At 39.4% G+C, this 20,179-nt stretch overlaps 1 long non-coding RNA gene across 1 annotated transcript; it reads left to right on the top strand.

Annotated features, from left to right (window-relative positions):
• The first annotated feature begins 16,598 nt into the window (after positions 1 to 16,598).
• On the top strand, positions 16,599 to 17,129 carry LOC122030975. Its single transcript, XR_006125690.1, has 3 exons — positions 16,599 to 16,690; positions 16,781 to 16,877; positions 17,070 to 17,129. It is a non-coding gene; the product is annotated as an uncharacterized LOC122030975 (long non-coding RNA).
• Positions 17,130 to 20,179: the final 3,050 nt, after the last annotated feature.

The raw sequence follows: 20,179 nt of genomic DNA, 5'->3' as shown, positions 1-20,179 counted from the left end.
AACCCCGCAAGGGGTGTTGTCCGGCGATCGCGCCCGAAAATCGCAAAACGGGACCGCTGGGAAGTTGTGACTCATAAAATAGATAAAATCAGTAATAAAATTATAGAAATTTATGAAAAATACATAATTTAGAATTATGTATAATATTGTGATGGTCATGGCCCAAAAACCCAATTTGATTGGACAAATGTGTTGTAATTCATAATATGGCATGCACGTCATTTTTGTGTTGTGCGTGTTGTATATAATTGCGACCTGCGCATTGTGCCTTTCTCTATTTTATATTCCTATTGTAAAATAGTTTTAGACTCGAATGTAATTCGAGTTTCACCCTTTTGTAATGTACAAAATGATGCGGTGGAAGGTCCACTCAAGAAGGAGTTACGAGGAAGGCGCGAGCAACACATAACGGTCAAAGGGAGGAGCTTGAAGAAGCTGTTGACCCTAGGTTGATCGTCCGATCTTCTCATTGGCTTGAGAAGATCGTAGTAGGGTCATAACTTAATCACAATTTAATTATCTTTGCTTGTGTGTATATGTGATGCATGTTAGAGTAGGATAATTAGTGCCTTAAAGTGTATCTAATACACAAATACGATTAGATTAGATCTTATCACATCAACTCGAAATGCCTACCATATTTTGATACCCATCACTACCTCGATCACATGTTGTTGTTGAATCTGCCAAAGCAGAGCAACACATATTATCTTGATAGGGTGCGGAGGGACAATCTTGGTCCCGCCTATCAAAGCTTGGGTGAGTACAAACTCAATTAGATTGAGTATAACTAGTTAACTCAATTGGGTTGGGTATAACTATAGGCATTTTTCCAATGGTTGAACGGTAGGACAAAATCATATTTATATTAAATCTTGGGAGATTTAGCCAAAGCTAACTCAAGTTTTAATATAAATGAGGATCTTGATCCTATAAACAAGAGTTGCATAGAGATGTAATCGGTAATTAGTTACCTACCGATCATACTAAGTCTTGGGCGATTTAGCCAAAGCTAACTCAAGGCATAGTATGATGTGGATCTTGTCCGGCAAGAATTATAGCTAGTTGGTTAGAATCTAGTGAGTGTGGTTTGACCACATTCATGACTTGATTCTACAAAAGGTTCTATAATTCAGTGGGAGCATCTTTTAATTCAAGGCCTAATTAAAAGATACTTGGAATATGATATTAATTTCTACATTATTTCTGTTGTAGATTGTCATGTCGACAAACACAAACACCTTCTCCCTATGTTTTGTCCTTGATAAGGACAAGCTCAATGGAGCTAACTTCCTGGACTGGTACAGGAATTTAAGAATCGTTCTCACATAAGAACGTAAACTGTACGTTCTGGAGGCACCTCCTGCCACTGCCACGTGAGCCGATCGAGATGCTTATAAGAAGCATCAGGATGACACATTAGATGTGTCATGCCTCATGCTCGTGACCATGAACTCTGAGCTTCAGAAGCAACATGAGTTAATGACTGCTTATGATATGGTTGAACATCTTTGTCAACTATATCAAGGACAAGCGAGGCACGAGAGATTTGAGATCTCCAACGGCACTGTTTCAGTGCAAAATGCAAGATGGGACTCCCGTAGGTCCATATGTAGTCAAAATGATTGGGTACATAGAAAACCTACAGAGGTTGGGATTCCCACTTGGCTAAGAGCTGGCCACTGACTTGATCTTGCAATCATTGCTAGAAAGCTACAATCAATTTGTTCTAAATTACAACATGAATGAAATTGATAAGCCACTGCCCGAGCTACTAAGCATGTCGAGAACTGTTGAGGTCAACCTTAAGAAGGTGAAGCCCAGCTCCATTTTGATGGTGCAAAGGCATAAAGGCAAGGCAAACCTAAAGGTAAAGGAAAGTCCCAAGCCAAGGGCAAAGGAAAGGCACTGAAACCTAAAGGAGGGGTTGCCAAGGATGCTACCTGCTTCCACTGCGGTCAGACCGGGCACTGGAAGAGGAACTGCAAGGTATACTTGGAAGATCTTAAGAAGAAGAGAAGTGAGACTTCTACTTCAGGTATATATGTTATAGAAGTCAATCTATCTATTTCTTCATCGTGGGTATTAGATACCGGATGTGCTTCTCACATTTGTACTAATGTGCAGGCGCTGAGAAATAGCAGGGAATTGACGAAGGGCGAGGTGGACCTACGAGTAGGCAATGGAGCACGGGTTACTGCTGTTGCTGTAGGGACTTATTTTCTATCTCTGCCCTCTGGGCTTGTACTAGAGTTGGATGATTGTTGTTATGTGTCTGCTTTAACTAAGAACATAATTTCAGTTTCTTGTTTGAACAAAAAAGGTTTTTCGTTTATCATAAAGAACAAATGTTGTTCTGTTTACATAAACGATATGTTCTATTGTAGTGCACCTCTGATAAACGGACTCTATATTCTAGACTTAGAGAACCCCATCTATAACATAAGTACCAAAAGGTTTAAATCAAATGAAATGAACCAAACTTATCTCTGGCATTGTCGCTTAGGTCATATAAATGACAAACGCTTATCCCAGCTCTATAAAGATGGTTTGCTGGACTCATTTGATTTTGAATCATATGAGACATGCGAGTCATGCCTACTGGGCAAGATGACCAAGACTCCCTTTAGTGGGCATAGCGAAAGAGCGACTGACTTGTTAGGACTTTTACATAGTGATGTATGTGGCCCTTTCAATGTCGCTGCTAGAGGTGGTTATAGGTACTTCATCACATTTACTGATGACTTCAGTAGATATGGTTATGTGTATTTGATGACACATAAGTCTGAATCCTTTGAAAAGTTCAAAGCATTCAAGAATGAAATACAAAACTAGGTTGACAAGAGTATTAAGATACTTCGATCAGATCGAGGTGATGAATACCTTAGCCATGAGTTTCGTGACTATCTAGCTGAGTGTAGGATCCTATACCAACTCACTCCTCCTGGAACACCACAATGGAATGGTATATCCGAAAGGATGAATCGTACCCTATTAGATATGGTACGATCTATGATGAATCATACAGATCTTTCTATATCTCTTTGGGGCTATGCTCTAGACACAGCAGCCTTCATACTTAGCTGTGTTCTATCCAAGGTTGTGATAAAGACACCATATAGGATATGGACTAGGAGAGATGCCCAGGTGTTTTTTATGAGGATTTAGGGTTGTGAGGCTTACGTTCGACGTCAGGTCTCGGATAAACTAGGATCAAAATCCGATAAGTGATACTTTATTGGATATCCCAAGGAAACGAAGGGATATTACTTCTATATTCCCAGTCAACACAAAGTGGTTGTGGCTAAGACTAGAGTATTTCTAGAAAAGAATTTTGTTTCTAGAAAAACTAGTGGGAGTACGTTCAATCTTGAAGAAGTTCAGGATATGGACCATAGTACTAAAGCCTAGATGGAAATTGAACTGGAACCACAAAGTGTTGTGGATGATGAGATTGTTCCGCAAGGAGTTGAGGAACAACAACCAGTTCAAGTAGACCTACCTCTTCGTAGGTCTGATAGAGTACGTCGTCAGCCTGAGAGATACTCATTTCTCTTGTCTGATCATGATGACGTTATGCTCATTGAGAATGAGCCTACCTCCTATCAAGGAGTTGTGATGAGACCAGATTCTGAGAAGTGGCTAGAGGCCATGAGATCCGAGATGGAATCCATGTACACCAACCAAGTATGGACTTTTGTTGATCCACCTGAAGGTGTCAAACCCATTGGGTCTAAGTGGGTCTTTAAGAGAAAGACTAACATGGATGGACTTATATATAAGGGTCGTTTGGTAGCTAAAGGTTTCAAGCAAATTCATGGTATTGACTATGATGAAACTTTTTCTCCAGTAACGATGTTTAAGTCCATTCAGATCATGCTTGCTATTGTAGCATACCATGATTATGAGATCTGGCAGATGGATGTCAGAACTGTGTTTCTGAATGGAAACCTGCTCGAAGATGTGTACATGACACAACCCAAGGGTTTTGTAGATCCACAGTATACTGGAAGAGTATGCAAGCTGCATAAGTCCATTTATGGACTAAAGCAAGCTTCTCGGAGCTGGAATCTTTGATTTGATGATGTGATCAAATAGTTTGGTTTCATCAAGAATGAAGATGAACCCTGTGTCTACAAGAAGGTTGTTGAGAACACAGTTGTCTTCCTTGTATTGTATGTGGATGACATACTACTCATTGGAAACGACATCCCTTTGCTACAGTCTGTAAAGACTTAGCTGAGGAATTGTTTCTCAATGAAAGACTTAGGTGAAGCAGCCTGCATTCTAGGCATAAAGATCTATAGAGATATATCTAAGAGATTGTTTGGCCTAAGTCAGAGTACATACATTGACAAGGTATTACTATGGTTTGCCATGCAGAACTCCAAGAAGGGATTTCTGCCGATGTCACATGGTGTGAGTCTTTCGAAGACTCAAAGTCCCTCTTATAGAGAGGAGAGAGACTGCATGGATAAGATCCCTTATGCTTCAGCCATAGGATCTATCATGTATGCCATGCTATGTACTCATCCTAATGTTTCGTATGCTTTGAGCATGACGAGCAAATACCAGTCAGATCCAGGTGAGTGTCACTGGATAGCTGTAAAAAATATTCTTAAGTACTTAAGAAGGACTAAAGACTATTTCTTGATATTTAGAGGCGAAGACAAACTAGCTGTAAAGGGTTACAGTGATGCTAGCTTCCAAACTGATCAGGATGATTATAGATCGCAGTCTGGGTTCGTGTTTTGCTTGAATGGTGGTGTTGTGAGCTGGAAGAGTTCGAAGCAGGACACAGTTGTTGATTCTACAATAGAGGCCGAGTATATTGCTGCATCAGAAGCAGCAAAGGAGGCAGTTTAGATCCGCAAGTTCATTACTGAGCTTGGGGTGGTTCCTAGCATAGCTGATCCTATAGAGCTCTATTGTGACAAAAATGGAGGAATTGCGCAGGCTAAGGAACCTCGCTCACACCAGCGGATCAAACACATACTACGACGCTTCCATTTCATTTGAGAGATCATCGATAGGGGAGATGTGAAGATTTGCAGAGTACCCACAGAGGCTAACATAGCTGATCCCTTGACCAAAGCTTTGGCACAGAGAAAGCATAATGGTCACACTAGGTCATTGGGTATTAGACCCTACACAGATTGGCACTAGTGCTAGTGGGAGATTGTTAATTAGAACCCTAGAGCAAATCATGTGATGATTGTTGTATGGACTCATTGTATCATATTCCTATATAAAGGCATTTGTTCATGGTTATTATACTTACTTGTATTGGTGTCAAATAACTAAGTATAATAGCGTCCTTGAGTAGAAGGTTCTTATTTATATCAATCGATTGGTTGAATCGATAGTGAGATGATATAGAGAACACTACTCTTAATCATTCCTAGTCAAGTATTAACATTCAGGGACAATGTTAATGCGATGAGACTAGCATGTAGGTCAACTCGATGATTTGATCTCACAAGTCATGGATATAGAGATATCAAGTTGACACATCGGTATGCATTGGAGAATGTATACTGAATGACCCGCCATGAGAAAGTATCATGGATCGTTATATGAGTGTCATATACTTTCTTATATGGCTATTAGTATGACTATTAGTCCTTGGATCTGAAATCGCCATGATGCCCTACATAAGGAGTTACATACTTTGGCTTCGTCAAACGTCACCCATAATTGGGTGGACTATAAAGGTGATTATTGGGTATGTAACAAATTATGCAGAGGGATGTGAGTGATGTAGATGGGATCTATCCCTCCTATATGACGGGAGTAACATCATGATTCTTGATAGAGTGAGACCACTAAGTGCATGATCATGCCCAAATGAGTCAATATAAGATATTGAGCTCATTTGATCGGAGTGAGTCTACTTGGAGTTCAAGATATAGATTGATTGGAGGATGACACGGTCTATGCTTTAATTGATCAATCTAGATGTCTAGGATAGAAGGACATTGTCATATATTGTGAGAGTCACAATTAGTAGTCAAAAAGGTGATATTGGATCTCAACATTCTTGTAACTTGGGTAGTAGTGATGTGTTTCTAGATACCGCTCATTACTTATGCTTTTAAATGGGTTTAGGAGCATTGTTAACGTTACAAGAACCTATAGGGTCACACACAAAGGGCAATTAAATGGAGATTAGGTTCATAAGATGAACCAAGAGGATTAGGTTCATGTGATGAACCATATTGGATTAAGAGTAATCCAAAGTAGACTAATTGAGTTGGATTCAATTTGATTCATGTGTTCAATGAGTCTAATTTAGATTATGACTCATTGAATCAATTTAATTCAATGAATATAGATTCATTAAATTAAGTTGGCTTGAATCAATGGTTGGATTTGATAAACCATGTGAGATAAGAGGTCAAGTTTGACTTGACTTTAGAGAGAAGATGATGGGTCAAGTTTGACTTGACCTTGACTTGACCAAATGTCATGTCATTGTGACTTGGCATAGGACCTGCCAATGATGGTGTTTCACATCATCAAGGCCACATCATTTGGTCAGGATTGACTTGACCAAATGCCCCCTCATGAGGGAGATCAAGAGTCTTGACTCTTGATATCCCATGGAGGTTTATAACCTCCCTATAGTGGCCGACCACATTTGATGGTGAATGAATGAGAAGGTGTGCTCATTACTTCATCTTCTTCCTCCTCTCATCTTCTTCTTCTCTCCCTCTCCTCCTTGGCTAAGACCTTCTAAGGGTGCTAGCACACTTTTAGTTTGGTTTCTCCATCTCTTGTTCATGTAGATACATATAGAGGAGTGTCCACTTGAACACTCTCGAGATCCGGCAACTTTTGGACGAGCGGGATTTGTGAAGGGCTTCGCTTCAAAGGTATAAACTCTCTTCCTTGTAGATCTAGTGTAGATCTAGGTTAGAAAATAAGTACATGAAATTTTATCTTCGCACGAATCCAGTGGCTAGGAACTTCGGGATTTTCGCAACGCAAAAAGCGGTTTTTACGACCCGAAAATCCCAACATAGCGTTCTTTCCATTTCCTATATAGATGTATCTTTCACCATCAAACAGAAGTCAACTCTTGAGACAACCCTGCATAGTGACACTTATGTGAGTAGTAGCACCGGTATCTATCCACCAAGTGTCAGTGGATACAATAACTAGATTGACTTCCGAACTAACAAAGTTGAGAAGTTTACCTTTCTTTACATGCTAGTTGGCATACTTGAGGTAATCTTTCTTCATATGACCTTTCTTCTTATAAAAGAAACAAGTGGATTCCTTCTCCTACTTCTTGTGCTCCTTATGGCCATTGTCTCCAGAATTTGCAGTTTATTTTCCTTTTCCTTTGTTATTGATCCTTTTTCATTTCTTACTTGCACTTTGAGAACAAGATGCTAAGTGATCGCTCTCAGATGTCTTAATCTTTAGTATCCCTTCCTCTTACATTCATTGAGCAATGAGCTCATTCAATGTCCACTTTTCCATTTGAGTATTATATGATATCTTAAAAGGAGTGAATCATGCAGGTAGAGACATCAAGACGAAATGCACTAACATACCCTCAGACATATCGAGTTTTAGTACTTTCAGACTTGTCGCTATATTGGACATATCTATAATGTACTCTCTTATGCTTCCTTTATAATTGTACTACATGGTTACCAACTTCATTAGAAGTGTGGTAGTCTCGACCTTTTCATTTGAGGTGAATCGATCTGCTAATTGGTCCAGGAAACTCCTAGCATTTCCTCCTCCTGTTATTGAGCCTTTTATTGATGTCAGTATGGAAAGCTTCATGATACTCAGACACATGCGATTTGATTTCTCCCACAACTGAAATTTAGCTCTCTGCTCTATATAGTGCTAGCACAAGTCAGAGGTGCAGGATGATCATTCCTTAATGCATAGTCTAAGTCCATGCAGCCTAAGACTACAGTCACATATTCTTTCCATTCAGCAAAATTTGAACTAGTTAATGTTGGGATGCTATTAATGTTAGCAGTTACAGATTGCACTGAAATTTAAAAAAAGAAATATATTTAAACTCATGATTTAATTAAATATAAGAATATATAAGTAATATAAAACTATGCAAATAAAATAAAATTTTAAATGCATATAAATGTGCTCTTTATAAGATACCAAGTACAATATAATGTGTCTTCCTTTGGGCCAACGCATTATTTGTTAACGATACTCTCTAATATAATTCAAACTTTAATTGGTCACACAATATGTCTTCCTTTGGGCCGACTCATTATGCGCATAATATGATACTTTATATGAGTTATATTTTGGTTCATAGCTCACAACAACCTTAATCAGCCACATAATATGTCTTCCTTTAGGCTGACACATTTTGAGCATGATCTGAACAAAATAATATTTTGTTCTATAGTTGTAAGCTACCTTGTGCATATATCTGGCATAAAAGTAACCTTCCTTTGAGCTGATTCCTTTTAGCATAGATATACATCTACCCACAGAAAATGCATTAAACCTACCTAAGGTGTCTTCCTTTGGACCGACACATTAGTTCAACTTAGTAGCACATTGTATAGATAGACTCAAGAAAATTCTAAGAACTTAATTCGAATAGAAATTACTTAATTAGCCTTAACAACATAAAATTAAGTTTATTAATCAATTGATACCTCATGGTAACCAATTGGTATGATCCAATCGATTATCCCAATTGTTCTGAAAACCTACTATATGCGACTACATGATTATATATAGAACCCTCCCTTAAGAATCTAAAGCTTCTTTTAGTTCTGTAATTAAATAGTATTATTTAATACTATTTATTCCCTTAATCACTAAATAAAATTTATTTAATACATTTTTTTAGGGTTGTAAATAAGTCGAGCTAAGCATTGAGGTGTTCAAGCTTGTTTGATAAGGTAACCAAGCTGAGCCGAGCCGAGCTTAAAATGAACTAAGCTTTTAAAATGAGTGTTTAAGCTTGGCTTGGTTTATTTTTTATGAGCTTGAGTTTGTTGAAGCTTGGCTTGAGCTTGGTTCATTTAGATGTTATCAATCTCTCAATTCAAGCTTCGCTTGAGCTTGGTTCGTTTAGATGTTATCAAGCTCTTAATTCAAACTTGTTTGATTATTTGAAACTTTTAAATGTTTGATTGGTTATTAAGATTGATAATTTAAATTTATTTATTTTATTATTTATTTATCATATTGAAAAGAATTTTATTAGTTCATGAACGTTGTTCACGAACGTTAACAAGCTGAACACAAATGTGTTCAAGCTTGTTTGTTTAGCTTAAAAAGTTGTTTAAGTTTATTTGTTTAATTAATCTTATGTATATTGAAAACGAACATAAACAAGTTCTTACCAAGCCGAACACCAAGCTTGTTCACAAACTCTTGGTTCTTTTACAGCCCTACATTTTTTATATAATCAGTATTAGTGTTAAAAAAATGTATGATACTATTTCAATTATTCATGCATTTCTTTAATTAATCTTCCATTAAAAGAACATGTTAATCGATTAAACATTGTCTATAATCTTATTCGATTAAAAATTAACATAGGTTTAAGGTTGTTAATTTTTGTTCAAATTTTAAGACTCGGTAATCATTTGTTTGACCAAAACAATCGATTGAACCTAAAATTAGGTTAAACGGTGACGATTTTCATCACTCTTCGTATTCTTCAAGAAACACGGAAAACTTGAAAAATAAGTCTATCCTAGTTTTCTCTTATATGATTTTCGATGATAAAAAATTTGTATTAACTAGGAAAATTTGATCTAGCATACAAATAATAAATTGACAAAAAAATTTAAACTTTGTTACCAATAGAAATGATGAAATAGAATCTTGGCTATGATACCAATTGATAATTTCTTGTAAAACCTAAGCCGCATGGATTCTTAGAACCGTATAAGAATTCGTATATAGGAAATACAAGAACATATGAGCATAGATCTTCGTTTCATCGATAACATGACATAACATAAGAAAACATAATAGACAAAGAACCTGATTGAAGAGTCATGTCCTTGTCTTTAGCGTCGTCGGCTTGATCCTTATGGAAGAAGAAGAAGCGGAAGAAAACGAGAAGGATCTTCCAAGGGGCTTAGGGGATGACGGTGATGAAAAGTTTTTTGTCAATGGGGAACAAGAAACTAGGTCAAGATTCTTTCCTAAACCTTTGGGGACCTCCTCTTATATAGGCAACAAATCTGTTATCAGCTCATAGATGATAATGGATCGAACTAAAAGGTTCTACACATTCAACCCATATCCAATTACCCGAAACCCACTAAATATAAGTTAGATCACTTTAAAGGGTTCAGATCGTATTCATATGTGAAACTTACAAATAAACTCACTTAATAGAGATAATTATATCCAACATCCCAAGGTGCAACAAATCAAGATTCTCATTGCAAACATGCAAGGAAATAAAGTAAAACACATGAGATGAAAATTTGTACAAGTGCAGGCAACAAGAAGATTTTTTACAGGAATTTATGAGAGAAGCATCTACACGAATGTATCTTTGAAATGTATCTAGTTATTAAGGATTTCCATGAGCAAGTGAATCTCCAATGCACAACAATGTCTCGTGTAAACAAACAACTTCTGAAAGAGATTTCTAATTTCTTCATTTTCCATGTTCTTGTGCTAGATTCAGTAATTTTTCTTTCTTTCAAGCTAGACACAACTTGTATATATATTTTTAGTTACCTCGTTGCCTTGTATTTCATATGGCTCTACACTAAATTGGATGATGAATTGAGTTTAACTTAAATTGTGCACATACTATAACAATGTTTCCATAATCATTTTTTGTGGAGAATGATGATATTATATCTACTTTTAAAACATCAAGTCCTTAACTCCTGAGTACTCGTTTTGGATATATCAAAGGACTTGAAAGTGGGGCAAAGCTAGTTAGGTCCATTTCTTCAGATGCTACCTCATCCAGATCAACTAATGCAGCATTGCATGAAAAGCTTGAATCCATCGGGCAACAACTAGTAGACACAGAAGTGTTGGGACCGTTGGCCGGTTAGATGGGTGGGTTGAATATCCCTACACAATTAAAAACAAACTCTTCTCGAACTTAAAAGAATACTTGCATAATAATAAAAGAAATAAACTAAAAAGACGACACTCACAGAATTTACTTGGTTATAATTGGGGAGGTTGTTAATCCAAGTAAGTTGCAGTGCAATAAAAATCTCCTTCAAGTGGAGAAGCCTCTTATAGCATTCAAGCATAAAAAATGAGAAGTTAAACTAACAAAGAGAAGCGCACAAGTGTTGTATATCAAAGTTGCTTGTTGATATTTAGCTTTCCGACCAAGGTCGTATTTATAGCCTTGGTCGGGCCGCCTGGAACGGTTTCAAGCGCTTGGAGGGGGATAAAATTTTATCCTCATCGCAACAGATCGCAGTCAAATGCTATTCGGATAGAACTTGATTCTGGGCACCCAGAATGGTTCCGGGCGCCCTGAGTCTGGGCCTTCTGCTCTAGTTTAGCTCGTCTCAGTCAAGGTCTTCCGCTCCGCCTCCGCTCGCTTGGGTGATTCTGGCCATTCGGAATAAGGCTCACCCGAACCTAACTTCCAGCCCTCACCTCGAACAAGCTTCCACTCCAGCTTCTCATCCCTCGGAAACGTCACGCGCCTCCTTCTTGTCCGCCCGCGTACTCTTCCGCAGCACCTCGTTCCTCAGACGCACTGAGCCCGTTGGCTCTCTCCCGTGCCGTCCTTTTCGCTAGCTGCATCTTTTGCTCGACTCGCTGCGCTCCTAAGTTCCTGCACACTTAGACATAGGGTTAAACACAACAGGACCTAACTTAACATGTTTGATCACATCAAAACTACCTTGGGGTATCAACAATCTCCCCCTTTTTGATGTGAGCAGCCCAAGTTAAGTTAGGGTAAACTAACATAAAAATAAAGGCAATAATTTTGCAATTAAAGTACAAAAAATAAAAAACATTTAATTGGAAATCTACCTCCCCTAGACTTTAATCTTTTCCTTCTCCTCTTGTGATCACATAAAAAATGGGGTACAAAGAAAAATCTAAGGGTATTAATTTTGAAAACTTTGAAAAAATTTATTTTGATATCATAAAAAAATTGCAATAATTTTATAAACTTTAAGTTTTACAAAAAAATTCTAAGTAAAAAAAAAAATTCAAGCAAAAAATTTTTGAAGTTAAAAAAAAAAATCTAAGTTAAACAACTTTGCAAAAAAAAGGTATTTGAGAAATTTCCAAAGAAAATTTTGAGTAACTATAAAAAAAAAAAAAATTCTAAGTTTTGCAAGCAAAAATATCTTTGATAATTTTCTAAGTAAAAAATTAAGTAACCCTTTTAAAGCATTATCTAACTTCAATTTAATGATTTACCAGTTAGTCAATTAAATATTTTATTAAAAAATTTGACTTCCAGGCTATGGAGAGGCACTAGATCTTCTTGGTTATTCGAGCAACAATCACTTTCAAGACAAAGTCTTATAAGGAAATTAAACATTTAATTTTCTTACTGAAAGCGCTAAGTCTAATTTGTTGGTTGCTACTCGGAAAAACTAATGGTTCCACTATACAAAAATTTTGTACAAGGTCTGAACCTTTCCTAGCTACCATGTGTTCTTTTAAATTAAACTTGGATCGCCTGCAGAATTTTACACTTTTGATCCTAAGTTTAACTTATATGTTCTTTTAGGTTTAGACTTGGATCGCCTGCGGAACTTTACACTTTTGATCCAAGTCCACCTATGTTATAACGTCTATTAAATATTAATTTCCAAAATTGACTTCCAGTACAAACATGGCGAGGCACTAGGACTTCTTGGATATGTGAGCAACTACCACCGACTAGACAAAGCCTTTTAGGGAAATTCAATATTTAACTTTCCTAAAATAACCATAGGTTAACCAAAAAGAACAATCGAATCACAAGATCGGAAAAGGAAACAAAAGAACACGAATCGAAACAAATTCGAAATCTAGAATATCTAGCCTCTTGTGTTTGGAATTCTTACAAAGGAAAAACTAGCATGATGCGGAAATAGAAATTACTAGTTATACCTTTCCTTTGCAATTAATGACCTCTTGATCTTCTACCGTATTCCTCTTCTAACCTCGGACGTTGTGTGGGCAAAGATCTTCCGAGATGAGAACCACCAAGCACCTTCTTCTTCCTTACAAGGTTCGGCCACCACCACTTCTTCAAAGATGTAAAGGTTCGGCCACCACCACCATGCTCCAAGGGATGCTAGAGACAAGACCTCCTTTCTCTCCTTCTTCTCCTTGCTTGATCCGGCCACCAAGACAACTCCACCAATGAAGAACTTTCGGCCACAACAAGGAGAGGAGAGGAATAGAGAAGGGACGGCCACACCAAGGAAGAAAAGAGGGAGGAAAAGAATAGAGGTTGTGTCTCATGAAGGCACCCCTACCCTCTCTTTTATATCCTTGGTCATGACAAATAAGGAAAGTTTTTGCCAAAAAATTAAAACCTCCTTATTTGTTAGCCAATGGTTATTAAGAAAAATTAAAATTTTCTTTTTTAAACCTTTAATGGTCGGCCACATCACTGTCCTCAGCATGCTTCTCTCCCTAGGATTCATGCTGTCGTGTCCATCGAGCTTCCTTTTCCGCTGCACCTCTGGTCCTCCAATGGTACCACACCTCGCAAGGATACGATTCACGACAAAAATAAAATTTTTGCATACATCGATCCTATATTCCACAAGGGAATGTACAAGAGGTCTAGATCGAACAAAGTGTAAAAATAAAACCTAGGGCTAACACAGCTCCTACTGTATTAGTTACATACATTCATGCACACACAATAAAAATTACCCATGACATGTCCATGGGTCCAATTACACACAACAACCATAAGCCATAATAGTTGGATCCTGCAACCACAAAGTTAACACATCCTACTATTATCCTACCTAAATTATGTATGACATGTGCATAAATAAAACTGAAAACCAAACACACAGAGGCAAACCCTATGTAACGCCCCGGCTCGGGCGGGCCCCACCCGAACCAAACCGGGAACGCTACCTGAATTGCCCATCGGGTTGATGACTAGCTCCACAGACCACCGGAGGTCCTTTCAGCGTGCTTTGTCCTCACTCGCACGCATCCTGGAAAACTTCCCAGGAGGTCACCCATCCTCAGATTTCTCCAAGCCAAGCACGCTTAACTTTGGAGTTCTTAAGTTTGGGCTTCCGAAAAGGAAGGTGCACCTTGGTGATATGGATAGTATCATCTAACTTTTTAAGTCATATTTATCCAGAATCTCAGAACCGGGGTATTACAATCACCCCCACGTAAAGACACAACGTCCTCGTTGTGTAACCACGAATCACACCACAGACAACGTCCTCGTACACTACCTTTGCATAGATCTAGATATGATTCGACGAGAACATCTATATGTGATTATCAGTAGTGCTGGTTTCGATTGTCTTTTGTTATGATGTTTGGGACACACGGTCACCAGTAGGAGTGTACCGTGGTTCCACAGGAGATAGAGGTTGTTACCGTTGGGAGCAGCCGAAATCAGTGTAGGAGATCCGCAGTCTTTTGTGACTCACAGGATATTACAGACTTTTCGTCGAGGGTTTCTTCCACATAGCTATGCTACTTTCACGCGTGACCATGAAAGGCGTGAAGTTTACTTGGATTGAGGATTGCAAGATCAGCTTCTAGGAGCTGAAGCGGAGATTGTTGTCGGCTTCGATTTTTGGTTTTTACCTTCTGGAGAGGACGGATTTGTCCTCTACACCGACGCGTTTCTACAGGGTATGGGTGCTGTTCTGATGCAGCACGGTTGAGTATTTTTATATGCTTCTCGATAGTTGAGGGAGCCTGAGAAGAAAATACTCAGTTCATGATCTGGAGTTGGCTGCTATTATTTTTGCCCTGAAGATTTGGCGATTACATGTATGATATTACCTTGAGATTCTCACTGATCATCGAATCTCAAATATCTGTTTATTTGGAAGGAACTTAATCTTCGACAGAGGAGATGGATGGAGTTCCTGAAGGATTATGAGTGTACCATTAGCTATCACCCGGGAAAAGCTAATGTGGTTGCCGATGCACTTAGCCAGAAGTCCAGAGGGACTTTAACTTGCTACCGAGTGGTGGTTATAGACTTGATTCAGGGTTTCTCTGTGTTAGACCTTGAGGAGCAGGGACAGACCGAGCAGGGTAGTCTTGTTACCATAAGTGCTCAGTCGTAGATCAGGATGAGAATCCGAGATGCCCAGTTGTTGGGACCTCATAGAGCTCAGCGAGGCAGAGTGGTCCTTACTATCGGACGGAGGATGTCAGAGGCATAAGACTGCTAGAAGTGTTATGCTGACCGGAGTCGGAGACCCTTAGAGTTCTTCATTTGCGACCAGGTATTTCTGCGAGTTTCACCCACGAAAGAGGTGAAGAGATTGGCCTCAGGGGTAAGCTAGCTCCGCGATACATTGGACCTTTCCAGATCTCGGAAAGGATTGGAGCAGTAGCTTATCGGGTGGCACTATTGCCGTCTTTGGCAGGCGTTCACGTCGTATTCCACATATCTACGCTGAGGAGATACGTACCCGATCTGATACATATGTTGATAGATAATCTCAGTTCTCCTTTCAGCCTGACATTACTTATGAGAAGATTCCGGTACGGATTCTCGACCGGAAGGAGCGTCAGATGCGGAACAAGACTATCCGGCTGGTTAAAGTCGGATGGCAGCCTCATTCAGACGAGGAGGCTACTTGGGAGCTTGAGGATACGATCCGAGCTCGATATCCCCATCTTGATATCCCATCTTTTCACTTGAGGTATGTGATTTATTTACCGTTCAGCATTTCTACTATATATCTGTTGTTAGTACTTGCTGATGGTAGATAACGAAATTTGGGGACCAAATTTTTATTAGTGGGGGAGAATGTAAAATACCGAAAATGATAAGGGAATTTTCCGGAATTTTTAGAAATTTTTCGAGAATTTTTCGGAGCTCGTATGGACATGTTAACGGGGACAAAAACAGGGTCCGGGAAAGGTCTGTTTAGATTACCCTATTTTAATGAGGAAAAGATTTATTTTCTTTTCCTTTTCCTTTTCCTTTTCTTTTTCTTTTTCTTTATATTTTTCTTTATTTCCTCGCCGTTTCTTTTCTCACTCGCGCACCCGAGCGCACCCTTTCTCCTCGCGCCGACGCCTCTTCCTCGTGCTCGACTCCTTGCCCTAACCACCGGCCCCGGCGGTTCTCTCCTCTGCCGACGCCAGCGACCCTCCTCTCTGCCTTAGTTCTACCGCCGGCCGAACCCCGAACCTTGTTTTCTTCTTCTTTCCGTGTGCCCTAGCGCCGCCACCCGAGAACCCGCGCCTTCTCTCGATTGGTGGCAGCGCCGAGACGAAGCCGAGCGCTGGCCACAGGTTCAGCACCAGTCTCCGGTGCCTAATTACTCCCTGTGTACTGCCGCTGTTGCTCTTTTGCACAGTGCCGGCCAATTTCTTCTCTGCCGCCGGTGACTAGAGCCACCGCCGATCGCTCTGTGCCCTTCTACTTCTCTGCCGCCACTCTAACCGGAGCCGAGACCTTCTCACAGCAGTGCTGCCGGCCGGGAATCCTCTGTGCCCTAGCTGTGAGCATTTCTTCCTCCTCAGAGCAGTGGTGATACGGTATTGTGACAGAAAGGTGAGGGTTTAGGTCGTGATCTAGTGTTCTGTTCTTGTTCTATAGCTACTGTTGATCATAACATTAGATCGGTACCTTTTGGTTTTTCAGATCCTTGGTACAACAGATCGGCGATATTAGAGTTGCCCTATTCCGGCAGCCACTTTTTGTAGCAATCGACAGCACCTTTCCTGCCTGTTGAATTAAGGTAAGGATTAGGGTTTTGATATTTGTGGTAGATTATTGCTAGTTGAGTTAGCAATAATTAATAATTAGGTTTGGAAGTTATGTAATGGTGTAATTGGGGTTAACGAAACTAACCCTAACTGGTTAGTGGGTTAGAAATTTGTTTAGCTATTTGTTTATAATTAAATTAGCTAAACTGTGCGATTTAACACAGGACTTTGATTCGAGACGAGCATCTCGACGTCCGAGTTGGACCATTTCGATTGGAGGCGGGTACTTTGACTTATGTCTTTTGATATGCATAATAAAGTGTTTAACATATAGCAATGATTGTGTTATCTTTTTGATTCGGTTGGTCACTACATGATCTGTTACATGTTGTTTGTTTATTTATTATGCACTGCATGTTATTATTGACCTGACCATACATGCTTTCGGTAGTGACCCAACCATGTGATACATCATGTTCAGGACCTAGGGTTTATATGATACCCTATCTGTTTGTGTACCTTCCATCTGATACATTGATTTGTGGTACACCTTTTATTTATGTATGGATCTTGCTATGCTATTCATGAGATTATCATGCTTAGTATCATGCATCATGTTTGCATGCTGTGCGATTGTCGGCTTCACTTTGGTTGAGCCCATCGCCAGTTACATGTACTGCACACACCACCCATGGATTAGTTGTATATCTGGCTGGTGTGTGGCGGTTCTGCTGTTTGGCTCCGTTGGTCTGAGGACTCAGCGTGGTAGCCGGCAGTCAGTTCCGCTCTGTTTGGCTCCGTTGGCATTTAGGGTAGCAGCGTGGTAGCCGGCAGATGGTGGACTTTGTTTGGCTCCGTTGGTCAGGAGACTCAGCGTGGTAGCCGGCAGAGATATCCTCCCCGTCATCGTGTACCGGGAGATGAGAGCATTGAGCTCCCCCATTTATGATTTGGGGTCACAGGACAGGAGTACTCCGACAGCATCCCGTTTACTCTGTCATTGCTCAGGAGCATTGATGCTTGTGATTGTTGCACTTATATGCTGCATTTGTTTGGATGCATTGATTGACATGCATACAGGATTATGACTCACTCGGTCTGACGACCTGTTACCTTTATACTTTGATCCGGTCAGTACAGTTATCTTCTGATTTCATTTCTGTTGCATTTATCCTCCTCATATTCAGGAGACTGTACGCATGATTAGTGTTGTCTGTTATTTGTTTTAGTTGTACCTGCTGAGTGTTGGACTCACCCCGCCTCCATTGTTGATATTTTCAGGTTGAGGCTGTCCGGAGCAGTTCCAGTCGCTGGCCCCCCATCTGCACGTAGAGCTAGTTCTCTACTAGGTTGTTATTTGCTTTATTTTGGTTTTTCTTCCATCAGACTATGTTTTAGTTTTGTTTTGGATTTTATTTATGGATATTGTACGGATTGTTACCGTTTGATGGTCTTTTGGATGGTTTGGTTTTTATTCTACTATATGCCTGCCTGGACGGCAGAAGAGGTGAGTTCGTTGGATTTGAGCTTTACGAGTGTAGTGGAGTAGGGTGGATTTCGAGTCAGAGTCCTACTATTATTGATTACTATTATTAACTGCGTGGTTGTGACAGCCAGAGGCTGAATATCTTTATAAACTGCGTGGTGTTTGTTTTTATTTTTGTTATCATTCCAGCCGCCTGTGGCTGAAGTATATGTGATATGTAGAAAGTTTCATATTGTCCGCCGTACAGGGGAGATGCTGCCGAAATTTCTTCGGACAGAGACTCCTCTGGGGCGTGACACCCTAGCTCTGATACCAATTGTTGGTTGCTACTCGAAAAACCTAATGGTTCCACTATACAAAAAATTTGTACAAGGTCTGAACCTTTCCTACCTACCATGTGTTCTTTTAAATTAAACTTGGATCACCTGCGTAACTTTACACTTTTGATCCTAAGTTTAACTTATATGTTCTTTTAGGTTTAGACTTGGATCGCCTGCGGAACTTTACACTTTTGATCCAAGTCCACCTATGTTATAACGTCTATTAAATATTAATTTTCAAAATAGGCTTCCTGTACAAACGTAGCGAGGCACTAGGCCTTCTTGGATATGGGAGCAACCACCACCGACTAGACAAAGCCTTTTAGGGAAATTCAATATTTAACTTTCCTAAAATAACCATAGGTTAACCAAAAAGAACAATCGAATCACAAGAATCAAAAAAGGAAACAAAAGAACACGAATCGAAACAAATTCGAAATCTAGAATATCTAGCCTCTTGTGTTTGGAATTCTTACAAAGGAAAAACTAGCATGATGCGGAAATAGAAATTACTAGTTATACCTTTCCTTTGCAATTAATGACCTCTTGATCTTCTACCGTATTCCTCTTCTAACCTCGGGCGTTGTGTGGGCAACGATCTTCCGAGATGAGAACCACCAAGCACCTTCTTCTTCCTTGCAAGGTTCGGCCACCACCACTTCTTCAAAGATGTAGAGGTTCGGCCACCACCACCACGCTCCAAGGGATGCTAGAGACAAGACCTCCTTTCTCTCCTTCTTCTCCTTGCTTGATCCGGCCATCTAGACAACTCCACCAATGAAGAACTTTCGGCCACAACAAGGAGAGGAGAGGAATAGAGAAGGGCCGGCCACACCAAGGAAGAAAAAAGGGAGGAAAAGAATAGAGGTTGTGTCTCATGAAGGCACCCCTACCCTCTCTTTTATATCCTTGGTCATGACAAATAAGGAAATTTTTTGCCAAAAAATTAAAACCTTCTTATTTGTTAGCCAATGGTTATTAAGAAAAATTAAAATTTTCTTTTTCAAACCTTTAATGGCTGGCCACATCCATGCCCAAGTAAATAAGGAAAAATTTTCGCTGAAAAATTAAAGCTTCCTTATTTGCTTCTGGAAAATTTTTAAATAAAATTTTCCAATTCAAAATCCCTTCATGGTGAGTTATAAAAGGAAATTTTTATAATTTAAATTTTTTTTTAAACATGTGGATGATTTACAAATTAGGAAAGTTTTTGACAAAATTTAAAACATCCTTTTAATTTACAAATAAGGAAAGAGATTAATCTCTTCTCTTAATCTTTTGTAAAAGCTATAAAAGGAAAATTTTAATTTTAAAACTCTCTTTTAAATCATGTCTTCCACATTGGAAAAATTTAAAAAATAAACCCCTTTTTATTTTTAATTGGGCCGGCCACACAAAGCTTGAACCCAAGCTAGGGCCAGCCACATCTAATCCCTCCTAGACTTGGTTTGGCCGGCCCTTGCTTGGGCTCCAAGCAATGCTTGGCCGACCACCTCTAGGTGGGTAAGGAATTGGATATAGGTGGGTA

Source organism: Zingiber officinale, chromosome 11A (genome assembly GCF_018446385.1).
Source record: "Zingiber officinale cultivar Zhangliang chromosome 11A, Zo_v1.1, whole genome shotgun sequence".
In the NCBI taxonomy this organism is placed as follows: domain Eukaryota; kingdom Viridiplantae; phylum Streptophyta; class Magnoliopsida; order Zingiberales; family Zingiberaceae; genus Zingiber; species Zingiber officinale.
This window is presented reverse-complemented; position numbering and strand designations above follow the sequence as displayed.